The sequence below is a fragment of the Bos indicus x Bos taurus genome, chromosome 20, assembly GCF_003369695.1.
Source record: "Bos indicus x Bos taurus breed Angus x Brahman F1 hybrid chromosome 20, Bos_hybrid_MaternalHap_v2.0, whole genome shotgun sequence".
NCBI classification, from domain to species: domain Eukaryota; kingdom Metazoa; phylum Chordata; class Mammalia; order Artiodactyla; family Bovidae; genus Bos; species Bos indicus x Bos taurus.
The window spans coordinates 66755495-66773981 of record NC_040095.1 but is presented as its reverse complement, the minus strand read 5'-3'; positions in this window follow the sequence as shown (position 1 = coordinate 66773981).

The window sequence follows — 18487 nt, the reverse complement described above, 5'->3', positions numbered from 1 at the left end:
AAAGTGGCCTCAGATCTCTTCAGCCTCTGTCCTGAAAGGTCTCACTTGACCCCCAGACAGTGCTGGAGGTGGTACTTCTCAGCTGGACCAACACCAGACCTACCTGCTACCAGAGAGATCACACCCTCTCCTAGCCTTCAGGTTAAGAGACCAGTATTCATGGACATGAACTTGGGAAAACTCCCGGAGATGGTGAAGGACAGGGAGGCCTGGCGTGCTGCAGTCCAAGGGGTTGCAAAGAATCAGACACGACTTGGCAACTGAACAACAACATTCAGGTTGCATCAGCTGTAAACTAGAGAAGTTACTTGGGAAATACAAAATCAGGAGGGGAATAAAATGCAATGAATGCTCTTTCCAGACACCAGGTGTCCTGCATCCTGAGACTCTGTTCCCCCCAGTGGTACTCACTGCCCCTGAGTAGTCACACGGATGTGGGAGATTGAATTTAGGAGCCACTGGGACCCAGACAAGAAAACAGCCAAGGAAGGAGGCGGAATTTTGCATCTGACTTGGGACATTATTCACTCAACCTTTATTTATGGAGCAGCAGCTGTGCGTGTCCTGGGTCCCACAGATGAAACCAATATGGAACCTTCTCTGGGAGCTTAGGGGCTAGCAGGGGAGAGCCGCCAGCAATGCACGCGTGATGCAGCCACAGGGGAAGGCAAGCTGGGGAGGGCCCAGAGGGCGGGACGCGGTGACGGTGCGACCTCAGGGGCAGGCCTCTCAGATACAGTGGGACTGGATCTGCTGAGGACTGAATCACTGACCTACAAAGTCAGCCAGAAGCATGGTCAACCACCCAAGTCATCAACACAATGCACGTCCCTACTGAGTTAACCCACTACTTCCCGCTATGGTTCTGCTCAGGTCTGTGTCATGCAAAGGCGGCCCCCACCTGTAATATTCTGCAGGACTCCGCTCTGGGCTGGGTCATCTGAGGACCATCTGTCAAGGCCAGACGTGATTCACTGCATTGTCAGGACTCAGTCACCCAGCAGCCACACAAATGAGTTCCAGCTGGTCCCCATGTGTGGCCGGCGTTCAGTCCACAGCTTCCCTCCTCCCTAAGAGCCTGGCTAGCATTGGAAGTCTATCCAGATCACTTAGCTAGAAAAGAACACAAGGCAAAAAGAAAAGAATTAAATGCTGAAAAGAGCTTAAACAAGCAGGCATCCGTGGGGCTGATGCCTCTCCCAGACAGCTTTATCTCTGCGGTTCACGCCCTCTGGTTGTGAACAATTTCAGGGTTGATGGGGTAATAACCATCAGACATTCTCCTGCTTGTTGTGGATTTCTCCCCCTGCTGCCCTGGGAGTGCATTGTGGCCTTGGCAGAGAGAGCTTTCATGTTCATCTCCCACCTCATCAGGTCAAATCAAACCTTGCCAGGGCTGGGGCCCTGTTCCCAGCTGGCGAACAAGCAAGTCATTCTGATGCACCATGCTCCTGTTTATCAGGAGCCCTGGAGCAGAGTGTCTGCATTAGGTACAGAGAGAGCTGCAGCCTCCAAACTGTCCCAGCCCTTGTCCATCTTCCCAGGATACAAGAGATGGAGCCATTCCCTTGCAGTGTCCTATCCTGAGCCTGCTGTCTGACCTCTGTACTGACCCCTTTCCAAGACTCCCACCTGGAAAATAAGAAGTGTTAATCTTCAGTGGCAGCAGCTTGAAGCAGGATCTCAGTTCCCCAATCAGAAATTGACCAGACCATGAGGGTCTGTGGTTAGTGACAAGGCTCTGGCTTGTCTGCTTTGTAGAGATAAACTTCAACAAAGAGACACAAAGTAGTGAAACAAGTCAAGTCTTTATTAGGAGGGAAAAAAAAGAACATGTGAATAAGCGCACACAGGCTCAGAGAAAGAGTTTTGCCTTCATGGTAGTTTAAATCACGTTTATGGGTCATTTCTTCAAGGTTTCCCGTGGCGGATCACCTTGCTTTGCTTGGTTCTGAGTCCGTGTTGGGTTTATCTCAGGGTCCTCCCCGCTGTGCGCATGTGTCTATGGGAAGGTTGACATCACCTATTATGGGGTGGCACCCCCTCCCTTCTTGGCCCCCAAGGAGCCTTTCTGTGTATGTGTAGTTGGAAGGGTCTCCTTGACGTTGAGAATAAAGGATATGTTGTCTCATTATCTTCCGTCTGGGCAGGGCTCAGCTCTTTTCTGCCCCTGTGTATATTATCTTCATCTTGGAGTATCTATCCACAGGGGACAGCTCCTCAGCCCAGGGCCCATCTATCTCGTGCCTCAGTGGCAGGAGCAGGAGAGTGGGTGGGTCCTGGTTCTGTCCCTGCCCCAGTGCGGCTCCTTAGACGAGCCCCAGCCTCCTGGGCCCCGTTTCCCCATTTCACGTGCCACCCCGAGTGATGGGGAGGACTGTCTGCAGATCACGGGGCTCTGTAGATACATAACGTGCTTTCATTATGGGCACCAATGCCTCCTCCAAAGCTGGCATCGAGCCCCACACCTGCCTGCCCCATGGCCCCTGAGCCCAGTCAGGAACCCCCAGAGCAGAGTCTATGATTGCCTATTGCAGATGTAACACAACCGCCTTTGTAATACACAACCATGTGCCCACACAGAATCCCACTGCCTGCACATCACCAATTAGCGGTTTTCTTACAGCATTCAGTGACCTATTAATACCATTTAGTGAGCCCTTCCTGTGGATATTTAACTTTTATTGAAAGAAACTCAAGATGAAAATTTTATAATGAAGACAGGTCTCTGAGGACAACACCAGTGTCAGGACAGTTTTCCTCTGGGCCCAGTGAGTGGGGACAAAGGGCAGTTCTCACTTTGCACATTGTCGCACAATCGGACCACTTATGCGACAGAACTCACAGACTATACCCATAAGACACACAGACATACGCTGTTGCTGCGGTGCAGTCACTGAGTTGTGTCTGACTCTTTCCAGCCCCAGGGACTGCAGCCCGCCAGGCTCTGCCCGTCCCTCACTATCTCCTGGAACTTGCTCAAACTCATGTCCGTCAAATCGGTGATGTCATCCAACCATCTCATCCTCTGTCATCCCTTTCTCCTCCCACCTTCAATCTTCCCCAGCATCAGGGACTTTTCAAATGAGTCAATTCTTCACATCAGGTGACCAAAGTATTGGAGCGTCAGCTTCAGCATCAGTCCTTCCAATGAATATTCAGGGCTGATGTCCTTTAGGATAAAATGCTTGTGTATTTTATTTATTTTTTATTTTATTTTATTTATTTATTTTTACTTTACAATATTGTATTGGTTTTGCCATACATAAACATGCATCTGCCACGGGTGTACACGTGTTCCCAATCCTGAACCCCCCTCCCACCTCCCTCCCCATACCATCCCTCTGGGTCATCCCAGTGCACCAGCCCCAAGCTTCCTGTATCCTGCATCCAACCTGGACTGGCAGTTTGAGTGCTTGTGTATTTTAAATACCATCTTATACATGGCATAGCTTTTAAAAGGAAGACCAAAGAAGTTTTGCCACACCTTGACTGCTCCATAGAGAGCGCCTTGTCACAGGAAGCTCCATTTAGGTTTAAACAGGCTTTAAGACGAGTGACAAGGAGGAGATGTCAGAGGTGGAGCTTTCCCACTTATGGAAGTGGAACACGGGCCAAGAGACGGTTTCTCTGGCTCCCTGGGACCCTCCTGGGGGAATCAGTGGCTGGTCTGTAGCCGGTGCTTTGCCACCTGCTGGGAAGGCTCAGGCAGGGGGAGTCAGGGGCTCTCGCCAGCCCCACATGGACCCGCCCTGACCTCCCAGGTCAGGTTCTCACCTGCACTTTGTGTACAGGACGCTGGGTACCAGTCATCCTGCCTGGATCCTCAGCCTCTCCTCCCTCTCCCTCAACCAGCAGCCAGTTGCCTCCACCTGCCTTCCAGCATCCAGAGCAACTCCTCTAGGGGCTTGTCCATCTTCACCCCATGGGTTCCAAGCCTGACTTGCTCTCTGGTTGACTGGGCTTCAGACAAGCCAAGGGACCTCTCTGCGCCCCAGGTCCATATCCCCAACTTCTAAATAAACACCATGCACCATTCCCCAAGCCAAGCCCCCGCCTCCTGCAGGGGCAGCTGCCCATCAAGAGTTAATCAGGCGAAGGCAGCTCCGGAGCTCCAGGGAGGCCGGCAAGGAGTCAGAGATAATCATCTAGGTGTTTATCTAGACCTCCCTTCTGAAAGGACATCTACAATCTCTTCTTAATCCTGTTACAGGGCTGTCCCCCGGGTGGGATCACGAGGATTTATCTCTGCATCCTCCATCTGGTACCCGACAATGACTGGCGCCAATTGAAAAAGCCCCTTCCGAGTTCTCTTCCAAGGACAAAGTAAATGTCGACTAGGGCCTTGGCCAGCCTGAAACCCCGAAGGAGATGATGGATGTTGGCAGAAGGAACTGATTAATAAAAGAGTGAATCAGAGGTCCCAGTCCTGGCCAGACCATCTTTTATCACTGAGCTGCTGTGGGCAGATCAGGACAGACCCCAGGGGGACACTCAGAATTCCAGACCAAGTCTCAACTGGAGGATATCCACTTGAGACTAGGAAACAGCCCCCTTTCAGGGCTACAGCAAAAATGCATCTGTTCATCTGACCTTACGGAATCCCTTCTGTGTTGGGCATTGAGAGACAGATGCAGATATGGGGCAGAGGCAGAGAAAGGGAGAAGGAGGTGAGGACAGGAAATGTCATATCAGATAACTTGGAAGATTTGTAGTCATTGATTCACTCCTTCATTCACTCACCAGTGAGAACTCACCGAGTGCCTATGTACCAGCATCAGCTGCTCATTTATTCTGCTGTACTCTCTCTTCCCAAAAGGCTGACCATCTTCCAAAACACAGATTAATTTTCTTAATTAATTTTAAAAAGACCCATGTATCATGTCTCCTTCAGTTGTCTGCGTTCCTCTGCTGGACTTCTAGACCCCGGAAGGCAGAGACATTTGTCTCATTCCCTTACTGAGTTTTCCCAAGCACCCAGAATATGGTACATGGTGTGTCTGTGCATGCTAAGTCACTTCAGTTGTGTCCAGACTTTTTCGACCCTATGGACTGTAGCCCACCATGCTCCTCTGTCCAGGCAAGAATACTGGAGTGGGTTGCCATGCCCTCCTCCAGGGGATCTTCCCGACCCAGGGACCAAACCTGCATCTCCTGTGGCTCCCACATCGCCAGTGCATTGTTTACCGCTGACCCACCAGCACATGGTGAAGTGAAAGACTCTCAGTCATGTCCAACTCCTTGCGACCCCAAGGACTGCAGCTCACCAGGCTCTTCTGTCCATGGTATTCTCCAGACAAGAATACTGGAGTGGGTAGCCTTGCCCTTCTCCAGGGGATCTTCCCAACCCAGGGATCAAACCCAGGTCTCCTGCATTGCAGGTGGATTCTTTACCAGCTGAGCCACAGGGAAACCCAAGAATACTGGAGTGGGTAGCCTATCCCTTCTCCAGTGGATCTTCCCGACGCAGCAATTGAACTGAGGTCTCCTACATTGCAGGAGGATTCTTTACCAGCTGAGCCACCAGGGAAGCCCTATAGCACATGGTAGGTGCAAGTAAATATCTCTCAATAAATTAAGGTCACCTCTACATACACACTATTGATACGGTGCATAACTGATGGGACCTCTACTCAGTGCTCTGTGGTGACCTACATGCGATGTATGTATAGGTAAGGCGGATTCATTTTGCCTTACCCTAGAAACTAACATGACATTGTAGAGCAACTATACGCCAATAAAAGCTAATTCAAAACATAAATTAGGGTCACCCCTCCAAGGCTACAACCACAGAGACAGCATTCAGTGCTCCTGCAGGCTGAGGTGGCTTTTCTCCAAAATTTTCACTCAAGGCTGGTCTGTCTGATCCTGAGCCCTCCAACTCCAGGTCAAACTTCCTTCAATGCTTTGGCCTCCCCAAGAAGAGAAGGAAAAGGGGGTGGAAATGGTGGAGGGTAGGGAGGAGGGGGCACAGGTGGGAAGTCGGCCCCCTCTTTGGGGAGGTGAGGGATAAGGGCTAACAAAGGACAGGACCACTCTGGCTGGCCCCCACTCCCCTTCTCTTCGAGGTGCCCACTCGGCCCTGAAGGCTCTTACAGTACAAAGCCTTTTTGTCCCCTCAATCGACAGCCCCTCCCTGTTCATCCCAGCGGCAGGTTTCCAGGCTCAGGGATACCCACTATGTGCTAACCCCCTAGTCAGAGAAGAGGCTGCAGAACCGCAAAGCTCCCCCAAGCCGAGCTCCACGGAAGGTGGGGCAGGACCAGCACTTCCAGCCCAGAGTGGATGCAGGGCAGTCAGTGCATTGTCGGGGGCCACAGGGACCAGGGCTGGGGGCCTGGCCCGACGGTGCGCCCCCAGGAAGTGGGAGCAGAGCTGGACCTTGAAGACTGGGGAGAGGAGAACCAGCAGTGTGACGAGTGGCCATTCCTAGTGGAGGAAAGGGAAACCCGAGAGCTGGGACTCTCGCAGAGCTCAGCGTAGGGAGGAAGCTCCGGTGGGCAGGGGAGGCGGTCTCCAGGGGGTGCAGAAACCAGACCAAGGGGTGCCACCTGTTCACTGAGGGAATGGGGTGTTATCCTGGAAGGAGGCTCACTCCGAGAGGCACGTGATCACACTCTGCTTTAGGATGATTCGGGGCCCTGGAGCCAGGATGCCTCAGCAGAAGGAAACCTGGTGCCAATGTATGTTCCTGCCCATGAACTGGGGCGCCTGGCGGAAGACCATCTGAATGCTTCCAGGAGACAACACTGGCTGTGATGCTCACAGGGATATTGCAGAAAAAAGAGAACAACTATATGTCAACAAATATATGTTTTCACAGCACTGAGCACAATTTATAAAGCACTTTTTTTTTTAGAAATAAAAAGAAAAAAAAGAAAAAGAAAAAAATAATAAAAAGAAATTGTGCTTTAGGGATATGAGGCAGCTACCCACTCAGGATGGATCGGGTACTTCCTCATCTAACAGCAGAGATGATTTTGACCTTCGGTGGCCTATTGAAATGCGTCTCCCTACTTCATTGCCATCCACATGCAGATTATGCATTAAGCAAACTTTCAGCTATTCAGGAAGCACACCAGTATTTCCTAAGGAAATTACTGAAATTAATGAAACCTTGTATTTTACAAACTGATCTATTACTATCATCCCTTTGAATTTATTTAGTTTAATTTTTCCTTCATGAAACTTAGAGTTTTACAGAAAGGTTTTGCTATCAGACTGTTATTCCAAAATCGACCCTTGAGCTAGTTAGGATGAAAAAATAGACAAATCATAGCATGGATCATACACAGGGACATGCCTACTCTTATTTAAAATAACGAATTTTAAAAAATGTAAAACCGAGCACAAGCTTGCTTGCATATAGTATCTGGCACACAAATTTTCAGGGTAATTCTCTTAACTCTCTTGGAAACTTTGTAGGTTGGATATAGACTGTAGTCCTATACACTGTGAAATAAAATTTCTTTTTTTGCTGCTTATCATGAATTTCAAACCAGGTTTTTTTTTTAACTTTTTTAAAAATTTATTTTAATTAGAGGCTAATTACTTTACGATATTATATTGGTTTTGCCATACATCAACATGCATCTGCCACAGGTGTACACGTGTTCCCAATCCTGAACCCCCCTCCCACCTCCCTCCTCATACCATCCCTCTGGGTCATCCCAGTGCACCAGCCCCAAGCTTCCTGTATCCTGCATGAAACCTGGACTGGCAATTCGTTTCTTATATGATACTATACATGTTTCAATGTCATTCTCCCAAATCATCCCCCCTTCCCTATCCCACAGAGTCCAAAAGACTATTCTATACATCTGCGTCTCTTCTGCTATCTCACATACAGGGTTATCGTTAACATCTTTCTAAATTCCATATGTATACATTAGTATACTGTACTGGTGTTTTTCTTTCTGGCTTACTTCACTCTGTATAATCAGCTCCAGTTTCAACCACCTCATTAGAACTAATTCAAATATATTCTTTTTAATGGCTGAGTAATACTCCAGTGTGTATATGTACCACAGCTTTCTTATCCATTCATCTGCTGATGGACATCCAGGTTTTTTTTTTTTTAATTTATTTATTTTTAATTGAAAGATAATTGCTTTCCAGTATTGTGTTCAGTTCAGTTCAGTTGCTCAGTTGTGTCCAACTCTGTGACCTCATGAACTGCAGCATGCCAGGCTTCCCTGCCCATCACCAACTCCCAGAGTTAACTCAAACTCATGTCCATTGAGTCGGTGATGCCATCCAACCATCTCATCCTCTGTCGTCCCCTTCTCTTCTTGCCTTCAATCTTTCCCAGCATCAGGGCCTTTTCAAATGAGTTGGTTCTTCACATCAGGTAGCCAAAGTATTGGAGTTTCAGCTTCATCAATCCTTCTAATGAACACCCAGGACTGATCTCCTTTTAGATGGACTGGTTTGATCTCCTTGCAGTCCAAGGTACTCTCAAGAGTCTTCTTCAACACCACAGTTCAAAAGCCTCAATTCTTTGACATTCAGCTTTCTTTACAGTCCAACTTTCAAATCCATACATGACTACTGGAAAAACCATAGCAAACATCAACATGAATCAGCCATAGTCAAACCAGGTTTCAAAGGACTGACTTGGGTGAAAGCTAACTTATTAGTAACAGGCTTAAGGTTTAACATTCAGAAAAAGCAGATTCAATGTCAGGAGGGAAACAAAACAACTTGTCTATAATTTGGTGCAAAAAATAAAAAGGCTGAGACCTAGAGCGTTTTGATTCACAGAGCATCTCCCTGAATAGGTTTATGAGCACTCTGGGGATAAGTGAGACAGATGAGCCCCAGCACCCTTATGCCATGTGTGGATAGAGGTGAGGTGAGAGAGAATCAACCCGTCTCACGGCACCATTAGGCTTCTTGTTTCTGTATCAGCCCTAGAGTTGAAGAGTGAAAGGAAGGCTTCATCCATCAAGTACAACAGCTTGATATTGTTTGTAGCAAATCAACCTTGACTGGTTGTCAAGGGCTGTCTGAAGGCCAACAGGATGGATGGGATGGATGGGCATTTCCAGAGGTCCCAGGTGTGAGTCATAATGACAGTGCAATGGAGCCATAATTCAAAATGTTACCTAAACATCCTTGAACTTTTTTATGTGTTCAATGTGTTCTCAAAGCACATGAAGTGGAGCAGGAGGTGTTATTAATGTTACAAGTTAGGCTGGGGCTAGGCCGCCCAGTGCAAGCCCCTGCTTAGCCACTGCCGTGCCACCTTGGGCCAGTTACTTAATTCCCATTTGTTTCAGTTTTCTCACCTGCAAAATGGGGGTCTGGGTAGTACCTACTTCTTAGGGTTGCTCTTCAGATTGAGTTTATATAACAAGGCCTGGCACACAGCCACATCCTTAAGATGAAGGAAAAATTAGAAGACACTTGAATGGGCTTTGGGGATTCCCTGGTGGCTTAGATGGTAAAGAGTCTGCCTGCAGTGTGGGAGACCTGGGTCTGATCCCTGGATTGGGAAGATCCCCTGGAGAAGGAAATGGCAACCCACTCCTGTATTCTTGCCTGGAAAATTCCATGGACAGAGGAGACTGGCAGACTACAGTCCATGGGGTCACAAAGAGTTGGACATGACTGAGCAACTTTACTGGTGAATGGGCTATAATTCTTTTTAATATATTATTTTTTGAAAAAGATGGATCCTGAGAGGAATCAAGTTAATTCATGAGGGTAGAATGCCCATTGGGTCAGATGGTAAACCTGCTTAGGGTGGGGGTGCAGATTTCTTTCTTAATTCCTTCACAAAACTTGGCATAATGTCAATGAGTTGGCACTTCAACAGTTGATGACCAATCCCAGGTGACTGTCACAGGAATTCAGGCTTGGGAAAACATCTGCTTTGGGGAAGTGATTGGATCCATGGGTTCCAAACCACTAGGGGACAATCCTCGTGGAGATTGAGGCTTTCATGCCAACTGCTACTTGATGGCCTTCACACCCATCCTCCAACGTTTTGTTTGTACAACCATCAAAGAATCGCCTACACTCTAATCCCAGGCTCCTTACCTTGCTGGTCGTCATGTTGGGAACCACTGCCCCCATGGTTTGTCCAGGTCCCAGGTGGCTCAGGGGAAAGCATCTGCCTGCCAATGCAGGAGATTAGAATTGAATGCCTAGGTTGGGAAGATCCCCTGGAGAAGGGAATGGCAGCCCACTCCAGTGTTTCTGCCTGGAGAACGCCATGTACAGAGGAGCCTGGTGGGTTACAGTCCCTGGGGTCACAAAGAGTCAGGCACAACTGAGTAGCAGCAGCAGCAGCAGAAATGATGTCACTTTCTCTGTGCCCTCCTTGGTAAGTTGTGTACCATCATTACTGGCAATTTCATTCCTCCACATTTCCATTTGTCAATACTTTCTGGTAGAGTCCATGAACTGGACCATGTCTGGCCAAGATGGTGGACTGGACACCACACGTGGCAGGCAACAGAGGCCGTACGCATATTTGTTAAGTGAACTATGGGTGCCCTCCAGCCAAAATTCTAGAAGAGTGAGCAGAGTTGGTTTAACTGAGCTGTTGCAATAGGGGTAAACATGCAGCTTAGGGCTCCTAGGGCTCCTCAGAAGGAGGGATCAGGAAGCACATGTAGGATTTGGGCACTGGTAGGTGATCCAGGGGAAGCTTCAAGAAAGGTGGGCTTTGTATTGAATGCTGCTGGGATGGGAGGCAGTCTATGACTGGGTGCTTCATTATCTTATCTCGCAGGTCAGAGCAATGCAACAGGCTAGACTTGTGATTGTTAACCCCGGCACTCCCACTGGGCAGGACTGGGGACTCTAGTGACACATGTGTGGTTGGAAAATCTCCTTGTTGTTGACTGTGCTCAGACACAGTCGTCCTGAGGTCCTGGGATTCCTGGCTCCATCAAGGCCTCAGAGATGTGTCACTGCTGCTGGTCTGGAAGACTCATGTGTCCAGGTGGGGGACACCAGGGCCTGGCTGATAAAATCATGCCAGTTCAGGGGTCCCAACTGTCTGCCTCATCTCAGCATACTCAGCAAATATTCCTGAAGTGGGGACGGCAAACCACTTCAGCATTCGTGCCTTGAGAACCTCATGAACAGTATAAAAAGGCAAAAAAAAAAAAGACACTGAAAGATGAACTCCCCAGCTCAGTAGTTGCCCAATATGCTATTGAAGAGCCAAGAAATAGCTCCAGAAGGAATGAAGAGGCTGAGCCAAAGCAGAAGCAGTGCCCAGTTCTGGATGTGTCTGGTGATGAAAGTAAAGTCTGATGCTGTCAAGAACAATATTGCACAGGAACCTGGACTATTAAGTCCATGAATAAGGGCAAACTGGAAATGGTCAAACAGGAGGTGGCAAGAGTGAACATTGACATTTAAGGAATCAGCAAACTAAAATGGACAGGAATGGGAGAATTTAACTCAGATGACCATTGTATCTACTACTGTGGGCAAGAATCCCTTAGAAGAAATGGAGTAGCGCTCACAGTAACCAAAAGAGTCCAAAATGCAATAGTTGTGTGCAATCTCCAAACCAACAGAATGATCTTGGTTCATTCCCAAGGCAAACCATTCAATATCACAGTAATCCAAGCCTATGCCCCAACCAGTAATGCTGAAAAGCTGGAGTTGAGTGGTTCTATGAAGACCAATAAGATCTACTAGAACTAACACCAAAAAAAGATGTCCTTTTCATCATAAGGAAATTTAATGCAAAAGTAAGAAGTCGATAGATACATGGAGTAACAGGCAAGTCTGGCCTTGGAGTACAAAATGAAGCAAGACAAAGGCTAACACAATTTTGCCAAGAGAATGCACTGGTCATAGCAAGCACCCTCTTCCAACAACACAAGAGATGACTCTACATACGGACATCACTATATGGCCAATACCAAAATCAGATTGATTATATTCTTTATAGCTGAAGATGGAGAAGCTCTATACAGTCAGCAAAAGCAAGACCAGAAGCTGACTGCACCTCAGATCATGAACTCCTTATTGTAGAATTTACATTTAAATTGAAGAACTTAGGGGAAACCAGTAGGCCATTCAGGTATCATCTAAATAAAATCCTTTACAATTATACAGTGGAAGTGGCGAATAGATTCAAGGGGTTAGATCTGATAGACAGAGTGCCTGAAGCACTATGGACAGAAGTCTGTAACATTGTACAGGAGTCTGTGATCAAAACCATTTCCAAGAAAAAGAAATGCAAAATGGTGAAATGCTTGTCTGAGGAAACCTTACAAATAGCTGAGAAAAAAAGAGACGCTAAAGGCAAAGGAGAAAAGGAAAGATATACCCATCATAATGTGGAGTTCCAAAGAACAGCAAGGAAAGATAAGAAAACCTTCCTAAGTGAACAATGCAAAGAAATAGAGAAAAACAATAGAATAGGAAAGACTAGAGATCTCTTCAAGAAAATTAGAGATACCAAGGGAACATTTCATGCAAAGATGGGCACAATAAAGGACAGAAATGGTATGGACCTGAGAGAAGCAGAAGATGTTAAGAAGTGGTGGCAAGAATATACAGAAGAACTATATAAAAAGGATATTCATGACCCAGATAACCACGATGCTGTGATCACTCACCTAAAGCCAGACATCCTGGAATGTGAAATCAAGTGGGCCTTTGAAAGGAAAGCATCACTATGAACAAAGCTAGTGGAGGTGATGGAATTCCAATTGAGCTGTTTCAAATCCTGAAAGATGATGCTGTGAAAATGTTGCATTCAATAGGCAAGCAAGTTTGGAAAACTCAACAGTGGCCACAGGACTGGAAAAGGTCAGTTTTCATTCCAATCCCAAAGAAGGGCAATGACAAAGAATGTTCAAACAACTGCACAATTATACCAATTTCACATGCTAGCAAAGTAATGTTCAAAATCCTTCAAGCTAGGCTTCAGCAATATATGAACCAAAAACTTCCAGATGTTCAGGCGGGATTTAGAAAAGGCAGAGGGACCAGAGATGAAATTGCCAACATCCATTAGATCATAGAAAAAGCTAGAGAATTCCAGAAAAACATGTATTGCTTCATTGACTATGCTAAAGTCTTTGACTGTGTGGATCACAACAAAATGTGGAAAATTCTTCAAGAGATGAGAATACCAGACCACCTTACCTGCCTCTTGCGAAAGCTATCTGCAGGATAAGGAGCACCAGTTAGAACTGGATATGGAACAATGGACTGGTTCTAAATTGGGAAAGGAATACATCAAGGCTGTTTATTGTCACCCAGCTTATTTAACTTATTTGCAGAGTACATCATGTGAAATGCTGGGCTGGATGAAACCCAAGCTGGAATCAAGATTGTTGGGAGAAATATCAATAACCTCAGGTATACAGATGACACCACCCCTATGGCTGAAGTGAAGAGGCATTAAAGAACCTCTTGATTAAGGTGAAGGAGGAGAGTGAAAAAGTTGTCTTAAAACTCAACATTCAAAAAACTAAAATCATGGCATCTGGTCCCATCACTTCATGGCAAATAGATGGGGAAACAATGGAAACCATGACTGACTTTATTTTCTGGGGCTCCAAAATCACTGAGGTTGGTGACTGCAGCTATGAAATTAAGAGACGCTTGCTCCTTGGAAGAAAAGCAATGACCAACCTAGACAGAGTATTAAAAAGCAGAGAAATTACTTTGCGAACAAAGATCCCATGGTTTTTCTGGTAGTCATGTGCCAGTGCTTCATACTGGAAGCCTGTTCGATGGCCTTTCTGAGGGCAGGGGTACGTTCAATTTTGGCAGCAAATTCTGTTGGATTTGTTGCTCAGGGCAAGCTCCATTTTGAAAGCTTGAGAAGGGTTGTACCGCTGCCCGTGGACAGCTTCTACGCCAATCTCCCTTCTTCATGAGGGGCAGACATGTGAGAGCCTGCAGACTCTTCTCTCCACCCTGCTCTCACCTTTGTGAGACTTTGTGAGGCTGGAGAAAGGCAGGGAGGCAAAGGAGAGCTGGAGAGTTGGGGGGAACAGAGGTCTGCATGTGTCTCTAGGACCCTCGCCTTCCCATCTTGAATGCAAAGCAATCCACTATGGACGGTGCACTTACCACCTTCCTCAGGACTTGTGGCCATGCCCCAGGGTCACAGAACCACAGGACAGTGAAATAGATTGCTGCCGCCACTGGGAAATAAGAGAACTGGTCAACCAGCTCAGCTCCGCCAGGAGGAAAGGCAACTGCGTAGAGTATGTTATGTGCTTTAGAATTGAAATGGGTTAAACGCATTCACTTGAGGTTGTCTCTTTTCAATTTCCTAAATGTAAAACCAGCAAGAATAAGCCACTTAAGAAAGAAACCTGAGTGACTGCATGATTTGCAAGAGAATAGAGTACATTAACCCTCACACTTTGAGACATGGGGAATGTTCCTCTTCACAGACTCATTTAGATGGAAAATGAGTTTCTTCGCACATTAGCACCCTAAACATACCCTGCAATAAAAAGATAAAATAATTTATGGAGATGTGTTCCCACTCGAAATTCACAGCAGACCATGTGTCTCTGGCAGCCTTCCAGAAGGTTTTTGCTTATTTAGATTTGCAAACACTGTTGAGGTGGCTAGTGTCTGACCCAGAGGGGAGGAGAGGGACTGGGGCTAGAACCCTGCGAGATGAACTCTGAAGATAACGGAGATAAAGCTCGGCTTGAGTTCATGCATAACATATGCTGCTTCTTCCAAGGCTCCTAAAACTAGCTATTCATTTCAAATGGAAATGAAATTTTCCAAACGTGCTGAGCCTGGCATGATGCTCGTGCTTTTGTAGAGTATTACACTCTTTGGTGCCTAACTTCACAGAAAAAAAGCAAAATAAAACTCGCTTTCTGTAATCAGATGGGACTTGCATCTAAGCTGCTACTTTCCCCCTGTGTGGCAGTTGCTTCATCTGCATTTTAGTTCATGTGCTTTAGCAAAATATCTGGTTTCAATAGCCAGCCAAAAGCAGACAGTTATATTTAGGGAAACTAATTCACACAGCATTTATATATTATATCCATCTCCAATCCTTTGGCCACCTGATGAGAAGAGCCAACTCATTGGAAAAGACCCTGATGCTGGGAAAGATTGAGGGCAGAAGGAGAAGTGAGCAACAGAGGATGAGATGGTTGGATGGCATTGCTGACTCGATGGACATGAGTTTGAGCAAACTCTGGGAGATGGTGAAGGACAAGGAAGCCTAGAGTACTGCAGTCCATGGGGTTGCAAAGAATCAGACTTGACTTAGTGAAGTGAAGTGAAAGTTGCTCAGTTGTGTCTGACTCTTTGCGACCCCATGGACTGTACAGTCCATGGAATTCTCCAAACCAGAATACTGGAGTGGGTAGTCTTTCCCTTCTGCAGGGATCTTCTCAACCCAGGGATCGAATCCAGGTCTCCTGCATTGCAGGCAGATTCTTTACCTGCTGAGTCACAAGGAAAGACCCTTAAGTGAACAACAACAACAGCAAATCTTTCATTATTGATTACTCGATGTATAAAGTGTTTGGAAAAACAAATTCAGAGATCAGCATTAGGTTACCAGCACTATAACGATACTCAAATGCAACGGAACCATTTTAAAGTGAGATGGACATTTTAATAACTTAGACTGTGACCTCTGTGTTTTGTTTTCAGTTGTGTGTGTGTGTGTTATTGTGGCTGTTGTTTTAATTTGGAAGGAGATCTTTGAAATCTCAGAGAAAGCACAGTATCTCTCCTGTCTGCATCAGTGTGGTTGACCTTGTACTCTTTTGGGAGAAGCTAGCCCTCCATTATTTGGTTCACAACCATCTTCATTAATTAAATACACCATTAGGGAGAAATTCACATCATCTTCATAAAAGCAAGCCAAAATGCCAAGACAAAAGGACTGGATTTATGCTGTAAACATCCACTCAAGTGCTGAAGGAGTTTCTCATTAAATAAATCCTTTGCGATCATTAAGGAACATTTAACACTGAAAGTCTATGATGCTAAGCAAAACCAAACAAAAAGTATACATTGTTATAAATTAAAGCCAAAGTCTGTTCATAAGTCTGGATTTCTATGCAATTCTTGCCATCAGATCAGATCAGATCAGATCAGTCGCTCAGTCGTGTCCAACTCTTTGCGACCCCATGAATTGCAGCACGCCAGGCCTCCCTGTCCATCACCAACTCCCGGAGTTCACTCAGACTCACGTCCATAGAGTCAGTGACGCCATCCAGCCATCTCATCCTCTGTTGTCCCCTTCTCCTCTTGCCCCCAATTCCTCCCAGCATCTTAAATGTAATTAATGCATCAATATATTCCTATTAATTGGAGGTACTGTTATTTTGAAACAAATATTGCATAAGATGCATTGTGAGTGTACAAAGCACACTGGGATAGGTCTCCCCTCAGAGATTATATGCATCTTTAACCTGTTCCTTGAAGAACAACGTTTCCTCCCAAACGTGCTGGGCTCCCATCCCAAACCCCAGGTGCCTTTGCCTCTGGCCTCTCCCAAGCCAGAGGGGGAAGAAATGTGCCCTGCCCTCTGCCTTTCTCTGTTTTCTCTGGAGCTTATCTCCCTGCTGCACTCTGTGATCCTGCTTCCTGTCTTCCAGGAGGCAAGAAAATGCCTCCTAGGCTCTACTCGGTGACGGGCCCTTTGATCCACCTCTCGAGGGTGCTGGGGGACGAAGGCTGAGTGGCAGTAGCTGCTGACACTGCCACACATGGGGAAAGTTTCGAGATGTTCCCCATCCTGTGAACACTGGTCATATCCACCTAAAGGTTTCATCCAACATGATGAAGGACGACCTGTGACTTCTCTCCATCTGGAGTCCTGCATTGCTTAAAGTAGGGAGCCTACGAAGATTTGGGGTTGTATAAAAGGAAACTGGCTCCATCCCTTCATTCTTTCTGGGGTTATTTCTCCACTGAAGAACTGTACAAAAAAGATCTTCATGACCAAGATAATCACAATAGATGATCACTCACCTAGAGCCAGACATCCTAGAGTGTGAAGTCAAGTGGGCCTTAGAAAGCATCACTATGAACAAAGCTAGTGGAGGTGATGGAATTCCAGTTGAGCTATTTCAAATCCTGAAAGATGATGCTGTGAAAGTGCTGAACTCAATATGCCAGCAAATTTGGAAAACTCAGCAGTGGCCACAGGACTGGAAAAGGTCAGTTTTCATTCCAATCCCAAAGAAAGGCAATGCCAAAGAATGCTCAAACTACCGCACAATTGCACTCATCTCACACGCTAGTAAAGTAACTCTCAAAATTCTCCAAGCCAGGCTTCAGCAATATGTGAACTGTGAACTTCCAGATGTTCAAGCTGGTTTTAGAAAACGCAGAGGAACCAGAGATCAAATTGCCAACATCCGCTAGATCAGCAAAAAAGCAAGAGAGTTCCAGAAAAACATCTATTTCTGCTTTATTGACTATGTCAAAGCCTTTGACTGTGTGGATCACAATAAACTGTGGAAAATTCTGAAAGAAATGGGAATACCAGACCACCTGACCTGCCTCTTGAGAAACCTATATGCAGGTCAGGAAGCAACAGTTAGAACTGGACATGGAACAACAGACTGGTTCCAAATAGGAAAAGGAGTATGTCAAGGCTGTATATTGTCACACTGCTTATTTAACTTCTATGCAGAGTACAGCATGAGAAACGCTGGGCTGGAGGAAGCACAAGCTGGAATCAAGATTGCCGGGAGAAATATCAATAACCTCAGATATGCAAATGACACCACCCTAATGGCAGAAAGTGAAGAGGAACTAAAAGGCCTCTTGATGAAAGTGAAAGAGGAAAGTGAAAAAGTTGGCTTAAAGCTCAACATTCAGAAAACGAAGATCATGGCATCTGGTCCCATCACTTCATGGGAAATAGAAGGGGAAACAGTGGAAAAAGTGTCAGACTTTATTTTTCTGGGCTCCAAAATCACTGCAGATGGTGATTGCAGCCATGAAATTAAAAGACGCTTACTCCTTGGAAGGAAAGTTATGACCAACCTAGAGAGCATATTCAAAAGAGAGACATTACTTTGCCAACAAAGGTTTGTCTAGTCAAGGCTATGGTTTTTCCAGTGGTCATGTATAGATGTGAGAGTTGGACTGTAAAGAAAACTGAGCACCGAAGAATTGATGCTTCTGAACTGTGGTGTTGGAGAAGACTCTTGAGAGTCCCTTGGACTTCAAGGAGATCCAGACAGTCCATTCTCAAGGAGATCAGTCCTGCGTGTTCATTGGAAGGACTGATGGAAGTTGAAACTCCAGTACTTTGGCTACCTCATGCGAAGAGTTGACTCATTGGAAAAGACTCTGATGCTGGGAGGGACTGGGGGCAGAGGAGAAGGGGACGACAGAGGATGAGATTGCTGGATGGCGTCACCGACTCAATGGACATGGGTTTGAGTGAACTCCGGGAGTTGGTGATGGACAGGGAGGCCTGGCGTGCTGCAATTCATGGGGTCGCAAAGAGTCAGACACAACTGAGAGACTGAACTGAACTGAACTGAACTGA